Source organism: Arachis hypogaea, chromosome 15 (genome assembly GCF_003086295.3).
Source record: "Arachis hypogaea cultivar Tifrunner chromosome 15, arahy.Tifrunner.gnm2.J5K5, whole genome shotgun sequence".
Taxonomy (NCBI): Eukaryota; Viridiplantae; Streptophyta; class Magnoliopsida; order Fabales; family Fabaceae; genus Arachis; species Arachis hypogaea.
In genome coordinates, this window is record NC_092050.1 from 108,921,256 (window position 1) to 108,929,303 (window position 8,048).

Genomic DNA, 8,048 nt, shown 5'->3' on the forward strand with positions numbered 1-8,048 from the left:
TTTTTAATTAACTAATTATTTTAATTTTTGATTTTAATTTTCGAAAATTACTAACCTTTTTCAAAAACTATTTTCGAAAATCACTAACTCTGAAGAGGAAACTAAGAGAAGCTAAATTACAACAATCCAGCAAGCACCTTTCAAAAATTTTCGAACATGAAGAGGAGATGGCAGCCAAAAATAATAATAATGCTAGGAGGATGCTTGGTGACTTTACTGCACCTAATTCCAATTTACATGGAAGAAGCATCTCCATCCCCACCATTGGAGCAAACAATTTTGAGCTGAAACCTCAATTAGTTTCTCTGATGCAGCAGAACTGCAAGTTCCATGGACTTCCATCTGAAGATCTTTTTCATTTCTTAACTGAATTTTTGCAGATCTGTGATACTGTTAAGACTAATGGAGTAGATCCTGAAGTCTACAGGCTCATGCTTTTCCCTTTTGCTGTAAGAGACAGAGCTAGAATATGGTTGGACTCTCAACCTAAGGATAGCCTGAACTCTTGGGATAAGCTGGTCAAGGCTTTCTTAGCCAAGTTCTTTCCTCCTCAAAAGCTGAGTAAGCTTAGAGTGGATATTTAAACCTTCAGACAGAAAGAAGGTGAATTCCTCTATGAAGCTTGGGAGAGATACAAAGAACTTACCAAAAAGTGTCCTTCTGACATGCTTTCAGAATGGACCATCCTGGATATATTCTATGATGGTCTATCTGAATTGGCTAAGATGTCATTGGATACTTCTGCAGGTGGATCCATTCACCTAAAGAAAACGCCTGCAGAAGCTCAAGAACTCATTGACATGGTTGCTAATAACCAGTTCATGTACACTTCTTAAAGGAATCCTGTGAAAAATGGGACGCCTATGAAGAAGGGAGTTCTTGAAATTGATACTCTGAATGCCATATTGGCTCAGAACAAAATATTGACTCAGCAAGTCAATATGATTTCAAAGAGTCTGAATGGAATGCAAGCTGCATCCAACAGTACTCAAGAGGCATCTTCTGAAGAAGAAGCTTATGATCCTAAGAACCCTGCAATAGCAGAGGTGAATTACATGGGTGAACCATATGAAAACACCTATAATCTCTCATGGAGAAATCACCCAAATCTCTCATGGAAGGATCAACAAAAGTCTCAACAAGGCTTTAATAATGGTGGGAGAAATAGGTTTAACAATAGTAAACCTTTTCCATCATCCACTCAGCAACAGACAAAGAACTCTGGACAAAATACCTCTAATTTAGCAAACTTAGTCTCTATTCTATCTAAGGCCACTGTAAGTTTCATGAATGAAACAAGGTCCTCCATTAGAAATTTGGAGGCACAAGTGGGCCAGCTGAGTAAAAGGATCACTGAAATCCCTCCTAGTACTCTCCCAAGCAATACAGAAGAAAATCCAAAAGGAGAGTGCAATGCCATTGATATAACCATCATGGCCGAATCCAAGGAAGAAGGGGAGGACGTAAATCCCAATGAGGAAGACCTCCTGGGACGTCCAGTGATCAATAAGGAGTTTCCCTCTGAAGAACCAAAGGAATCTGTGGCTCATCTAGAGACCATAGAGATTCCATTGAACCTCCTTATGCCATTCATGAGCTCTGATGAGTATTCCTCTTCTGAAGAGAATGAGGATGTTACTGAAGAGCAAGTTGCCAAGTACCTTGGTGCAATCATGAAGCTAAATGCCAATTTATTTGGTAATGAGACTTGGGAAGATGAACCTCCCCTGTTCACCAATGAACTGAGTGATCTGGATCAACTGACATTGCCTCAGAAGAAACAGGATCCTGGAAAGTTCCTAATACCTTGTACCATAGGCACCATGATCTTTGAAAAGGCTCTGTGTGATCTTGGTTCAGGGATAAACCTCATGCCCCTCTCTGTAATAGAGAAACTGGGAATCTTTGGGGTGCAAACTGCTAACATCTCATTAGAGATGGTAGACAATTCAAGAAAACAGGCTTATGGACAAGTAGAGGACGTGTTAGTAAAGGTTGGAGGCCTTTACATCCCTGCTGATTTCATAGTCCTAGATACTGGGAAGGATGAGGATGAATCCATCATCCTTGGAAGACCCTTCCTAGCCACAGCAAGAGCTGTGATGGATGTTGACAGAGGTGAACTAGTCCTTCAATTGAATGAGGACTCCCTTGTGTTTAAAACTCGAGGTCATCCTTCTGTAAACATGGAGAGGAAGCATAAAAAGCTTCTCTCAAAACAGAGTCAACCAGAGCCCCCACAGTCAAACTCTAAGTTTGGTGTTGGGAGGCCACAACCAAACTCTAAGTTTGGTGTTGAACACTCATATCCAAACTCTAAGTTTGGTGTTGGGAAGTCTCAACAATGCTCTGAACATCTGTGAGGCTCCATGAGAGCCCACTGTCAAGCTATTGACATTATAGAAGCGCTTGTTGGGAGGCAACCCAATTTTTATTTATCTAATTTTATTGTTCTTTCATGTTTTATTAGGTTCATGATCATGTGGAGTCACAAAATAAATATAAAAATTGAAAACGGAATCAAAAACAGCAGAAGAAAAATCACACCCTGAAGGAGGATCTCACTGGCGTTTAAACGCCAGTAAGAAGTATCTGGCTGGCGTTCAATGCCAGAACAGAGCATGGTTCTGGCGCTGAACGCCCAAAATGGGCAGCATCTGGGCGTTTGAACGCCAGAATTGCACCCTGGAGAAGAGCTGGCGCTGAACGCCCAGAACAAGCATGGTTCTGGCGTTCAACGCCAGAAATGGGCAACAAATGGGCGTTCAACGCCCAGAACAAGCACCAATCTGGCGCTGAACGCCCAGAGTTGTGTGCAAGGGCATTTTGCATGCCTAATTTGGTGCAAGGTTGCAAATTCTTGAACACCTCAGGATCTGTGGACCCCACAGGATCAACTCAGCATCTGTGGACCTCACAGGATCCCCACCTACCTCACCCTCTCTCTCTCCATTCATGGTTATCCATTCTGTTTTCCATTTACCACTCACATCCATACACCCACCTACCTTCAAAATTCAACATCTCTTTCCCACCCATATGGCCGAATACACACATCCCTCCATCTCCTCCATATCTTCTTCTTCTTATATTCTTTCTTCTTTTGCTCGAGGGCGAGCAACATTCTAAGTTTCGTGTGGTAAAAGCATAGCTTTTTTGTTTTTCCATAACCATTAATGGCACCTAATGCCAAAGAAACCCCAAGAAAGAGGAAAGGTAAGACAATTGCTTCCACCTCTGAGCCATAGGAGATGGAAAGATTCATCTCACAAGCCGATCACTAAGAAAAGGATGGAGCAAACAAGAGAGCACATTCATGGATCTCAACAGGCACATGAAGAAGCTCATCACCATGAGATCCTGGAGATGCCTCAAATGCATCTTCCTCCATAAAACTATTGGGAGCAAATCAACACCTCCCTAGGAGAATTAAGTTCCAACATGGGACAACTAAGGGTGGAACATCAAGAGCACTCCATCATCCTTCATGAAATTAGAGAAGATCAAAAAGCAATGAGGGAGGAGCAACAAAGACAAGGAAGAGACATAGAAGAGCTCAAGGACATCATTGGTTCCTCAAGAAGGAAACGCCTCCATCACTAAGGTGGACTCATTCCTTGTTCTTACATTCTCTGTTTTTCATTTTCTATGTTAAGTGCTTATCTAAGTTTGTGTCTTATTACATGATCATTAGTATTTAGTAACTATGTCTTAAAGTTATGAATGTCCTATGAATCCATCACCTCTCTTAAATGAAAAATGTTCTAATTCAAAAGAACAAGAAGTACATGAGTTTCGAATTTATCCTTGAACTTAGTTTAATTATATTGATGTGGTGACAATATTTCTTGTTTTCTGAATGAATGCTTGAACAGTGCATATATCTTTTGAAGTTGTTGTTTAAGAATGTTAAATATGTTGGCTCTTGAAAGAATGATGACAAGGAGACATGTTATTTGATAATCTAAAAAATCATAAAAATGATTCGTGAAGCAAGAAAAAGCAGCAAAGAACAAAGCTTGCAGAAAAAAAAAAAAGAAATAGCGAAAAAAATAGAAAAAAAAAAGAGAAAAAGCAAGCAGAAAAAGCCAAAGCTCTTAAAACCAAGAGGCAAGAGTAAAAAGCCAATAGCCCTTAAAACTAAAAGGCAAGGGTAATAAAAAGGATCCCAAGGCTTTGAGCATCAGTGGATAGGAGGGCCTAAAGGAATAAAATCCTGGCCTAAGCGGCTAAACCAAGCTGTTCCTAACCATGTGCTTGTGGCGTGAAGGTGTCAAGTGAAAACTTGAGACTGAGCGGTTAAAGTCAAGGTCCAAAGCAAAAGAAGAGTGTGCTTAAGAACCCTAGACACCTCTAATTGGGGACTTTAGCAAAGCTGAGTCACAATCTGAAAAGGTTCACCCAATTATGTGTCTGTGGCATTTATGTATCCGGTGGTAATACTAGAAAACAAAGTGCTTAGGGCCACGGCCAAGACTCATAAAGTAGCTGTGTTCAATAATCAACATACTGAACTAGGAGAATCAATAACACTATCTGAACTCTGAGTTCCTATAGATGCCAATCATTCTGAACCTCAATGGATAAAGTGAGATACCAAAACTATTCAAGAGGCAAAAAGCTACAAGTGCCGCTCATCTGACTGGAGCTATGTTTCATTGATAGTTTGGAATTTATAGTATATTCTCTTCTTTTTATCCTATTTGATTTTCAGTTGCTTGGGGACAAGCAACAATTTAAGTTTGGTGTTGTGATGAGCGGATAATTTATACGCTTTTTGGCATTGTTTTTAGTATGTTTTTAGTAGAATCTAGTTACTTTTAGGGATGTTTTCATTAGTTTTTATGTTAAATTCACATTTCTGGACTTTACTATGAGTTTGTGTGTTTTTCTGTGATTTCAGGTATTTTCTGGCTGAAATTGACGGACTTGAGCAAAAATCAGATTCAGAGGTTGAAGAAGGACTGCTGATGCTCTTGGATTCTGACCTCCCTGCACTCAAAGTGGATTTTCTGGAGCTACAGAACTCAAAATGGCGCGCTTCTAGTTGCATTGGAAAGTAGACATCCAGGGCTTTCTAGAAATATATAATAGTTCATACTTTGGCCGAGTTTAGATGACGCAAATAGGCGTTGAACGCCAGTTCTACGCTGCTATCTGGAGTTAAACACCAGAAACACGTCACAAGCCAGAGTTGAACGCCAGAAATACGTTACAAACTGGTGTTCAACTCCAAGATTGACCTCTACACGTGTAACATTCAAGCTCAGACCAAGCACACACCAAGTGGGCCCCGGAAGTAGATTTATGCATCAATTACTTACTTCTGTAAACCCTAGTAACTAGTTTAGTATAAATAGGACTTTTTACTATTGTATTAGACATCTTTTGATCAATTTTAGATCTCTAGACCTCCATGGGAGGCTGGCCACTCGGCCATGCTTACCCTATATTCACTTATGTATTTCTCTATGGTAGAGTTTCTGCACTCCATAGATGAAGGTGTGGAGCTCTGCTGTTCCGCATGAATTAATGCAAAGTACTACTGTTTTTCTATTCAATTCAACTTATTCCGCTTCTAAGATATTCATTCACACTTCAACATGAATGTGATGAACGTGACAATCATCATCATTCCCTATGAAAGCGTGCCTGACAACCACTTCCGTTCTACCTTAGATTGAATGAGTATCTCTTGGATCTCTTAATCAGAATCTTCGTGGTATAAGCTAGATTGATGGCGGCATTCATGAGAATCCGGAAAGTCTAAACATTGTCTGTGGTATTCTGAGTAGGATTATGGGATTAAATGACTGTGACGAACTTCAAACTCGCGAGTGCTGGGCGTAGTGACAAACGCAAAAGGAGGGTGAATCCTATTCCAGTACGATCAAGAACCTCAGATGATTAGCAGTGCTGTGACAGAGCATTTGGACCATTTTCACAAGAGGATGGGATGCAGCCATTGACAAGGGTGATGCCTCCAGATGATTAGCCATGCAGTGACAATGCATCGGACCATTTTCCAGAGAGGATAAAAAGTAGCCATTGACAACGGTGATGTCCTTACATAAAGCCAGCCATGGAAAGGAGTAAGATTGATTGGATGAAGACAGCAGGAAAGCAGAGGTTCAGAGGAACGAAAGCATCTCTATGCGCTTATCTGAAATTCTCACCAATGATTTACATAAGTAATTCTATCCTTATTTTATTATATATTCTCGAAAACTCCATAACTATTTTATATCCGCTTGACTGAGATCTACAAGGTGACCATAGCTTACTTCATACCAACAATCTCCGTGGGATCGACCCTTACTCACGTAAGGTTTATTACTTGGACGACCCAGTGCACTTGCTGGTTAGTTGTATCGAAGTTGTGAATGAAAAACAATTTATTAAGACGTGCGTACAAAGTTTTTGGCGCTGTTGCCTGAGATCACAATTTTGTGCACCACCCACAATTGTCAACTAATCAAGGCCACAAGAATCATCTAGAATAGTTAAATTTTCATTTGATTTTAATTTGTTTTGAATTTGTAATTTAGGATAGCCTATAAATAGGCCTTGGTTTCATTATGCACAGGACATTCTGGGAAAGGGTCTTCGGACTCGTCTCATCTAACCTACACACTCATCTTCTCTTCCATTTTCTTCCATACTCACTCTTGTAAATATTAAGTTATGAGCTTCTAATTCTCTACATTTAGGAAAGGAGCTCTGTTGCATTTTGAATTGAATTGATGTATATTTTCTTTTCTTGTTGATTCTATCTCTATACAAACAAAAGGGTTTTGTTCTTCAAAGATTCAATTGGATTTATTAGAATTCTATGTGAATGGTGGAAAAGAAATCATAGGAATTCAGTTTGAACTCTCTTTTCATAACGAATTTGATCTTGATTTATAGTTGATATTGTGACATGTAATTTCTCTAAGATTGGGGTTTTAGGAGTTATGTGGTATGAGATTAGAAATTGTGTTTTGTTTATCTAAGAGAGAGCTTTTGTGCTTCAAAGATTCAATTCCATCAGAAGAGGAATTGGATCTATTATAATTCTACGATAACCTTGGAAAAGGTGTCATAGTAATTTGGTTGGAAGCTCGCTTCTCACAATAAGTTTGATTTTGATTCAAAGTTGATACGTGACATATAATCACTTTGACATTGGGGTCTTATGAATTGTGTAGCTTGGGATTAGACATTGTGCTTCACCTCTTTTTATGAGCATTGGATCAGGGATTGGCATTTGATCATGATTTGGCAAATTGAGTATCCATGGAATTGGAGCTCAATTACTTATGATCTGCCATAGATATAAATATTGCATGAACAAGAGGAAGAAGAGGTTCATTGATTCAAGAGAAATCAACATCTCCAATCCCTAATGTTTTTTATCTTTAATTTTTAGTACTTTACATTTCCTGTACTTTACAATTCCAGCATTTTACTTTCTTGTACTTTACATTCTTACACTTTACATTCTTGCACTTTACTTTCCAGCCATTTATTGCTTTCTTTAAATTTCATGTCATTTACATTTCCTGTTTACTTATCAGTCAACTATGATTGTCTAACTAGAATGATCAATTAACTATTGATTGCTTGATCCTTTAATCCTGGTGGGATCGACCTCACACTAAGTGAGTTTTATTACTTGATACGACTCGGTGGTCAACCTGTTTGATGCCAAGGCATCTTAGGCTAGTTTCACTAGTATTTTTCTGTTAGTTTTAGTGGTTTTATGCCTTTTTTTGAGCTTAAAGTAACCAAGAATGGTTAAAAGAATAACAAAGCAATGAACCATCCAAACAATATGATTTTGATGCAAATTCCATGAGTTTTAGTTATATTACTTGAATGCTATGAATGGAAGATTTCTCATGAAATTTTGCAAGACTTTGATGCATTTGTTTGGATGATTTCAGGGAAGAAGAGGCTAAGCAAGGAAGCAACAAAATCAATAAAGGAAGCTTGAATATCACATGTGGAGTTTAAGTTCCAGTTTAAGCCTAAACTGGAGCTTAAACGCCAGAATCATGAAGGCT

The 8,048-nt window shown here is 38.9% G+C and overlaps 1 non-coding gene across 1 annotated transcript; it reads right to left on the minus strand.

Annotated features, from left to right (window-relative positions):
• Positions 1 to 563: 563 nt before the first annotated feature.
• On the minus strand, positions 564 to 671 carry LOC112753683 (small nucleolar RNA R71). The gene has a single exon (XR_003178056.1). It is a non-coding gene; the product is annotated as a small nucleolar RNA R71 (small nucleolar RNA).
• Positions 672 to 8,048: the final 7,377 nt, after the last annotated feature.